Here is a 1215-nt window from a genome sequence, read left to right as displayed (position 1 = left end):
CATAGCCATGTGTGTGGTCTTCTGAAGCGGAGAGAAAAACAAATACACCTGCCGGAGGACAAAAGCATTAGGTTCAGCTGAGCCTCACGATGCTCCGAGGCTCAGCTGCATCACTGTGTGGAACAACAGCTGAGTGTGCAAATCTCACAGTCCCCGTGGGCACTCACGTCCCATGCTCTGTAACCCTTGCAGGGGTTTAAGTGACTCGCTCAGTCACCCTGCCTGTCAGGGGCAAATACAGTAGTGACATTTAAATGACCGCTGGTTGATCTCGTCAACTAAATCTAGGATTTACAGTCATCTAGGAGACATAGCTCCGGGTGCGTGTAATGAGGGTGTTTTCTTAACTGAGGAGGAAGCCTACCTTCTCGTGGTCTATCACATGCTGTCTGATACCTCCCCAGGGGACAAGGCTCTGGACTGAAGAGATCTGAGGTACTGAGCTGAGCACCAGCCTTTACCTCTCTCTGCTTCCTGACCGTGACCAGCTGCCCACACCACAGCCACCATGCCTTGCCTGCCATGGAGGACTGGAATAAATTGTGAGCCAGGTTAAACCCTTCCTCCCTTAAATTGCCCTGTTCAGATGTGATGTAAGAGAAATGAGAAATGTCACTGGCACGTCTGGACGCCATTCTTTTTTTTTTTTTTTTTTTCTGGTTCTTTTTTTTTCGGAGCTGGGGACCGAACCCAGGGCCTTGCGCTTCCTAGGTAAGCGCTCTACCACTGAGCTAAATCCCCAGCCCTGCCATTCTTTATTAAAATGAACCAGAGCGTCGGAAGCACTCAGAGTTTATCCGTCTTTCTCTAAGATGTATTCTCAGGGGCTAGAGAGATGGCTCAGTGGTTAAGAGAATCTGCTGCTCTTCCAGAGGTCCTGGGTTCAGTCCCAACGTCCACGTGGCAGCTCACAACTGTCTGTAACTCTGGGTCCAGGAGAGCTGATGCTCTTTTCTGGCCTCGGTAGCTCCCAGGAGTGCTTGCAGCACACAAACATGCAGGCAAAGTACCCATATACATAGACTATGGTGATGATGATGATGATGATGATGAAGAAGAAGAAGAAGAAGAAGATGATGATGATGATGATGATTTTAAAGTTAAACAAGCAATCAAAACACCCATATACATAGAATAATATAATTAATAATAATAATTAGTAATAATAATAATAATAAAAGCTTTAAGACTTTAGCTATATGTATATGTCTGTGT

The sequence above is a fragment of the Rattus norvegicus genome, chromosome 17, assembly GCF_021556685.1.
Source record: "Rattus norvegicus strain SHRSP/BbbUtx chromosome 17, alternate assembly SHRSP_T2T, whole genome shotgun sequence".
Classification (NCBI taxonomy): Eukaryota; Metazoa; Chordata; class Mammalia; order Rodentia; family Muridae; genus Rattus; species Rattus norvegicus.
This window is presented reverse-complemented; position numbering follows the sequence as displayed.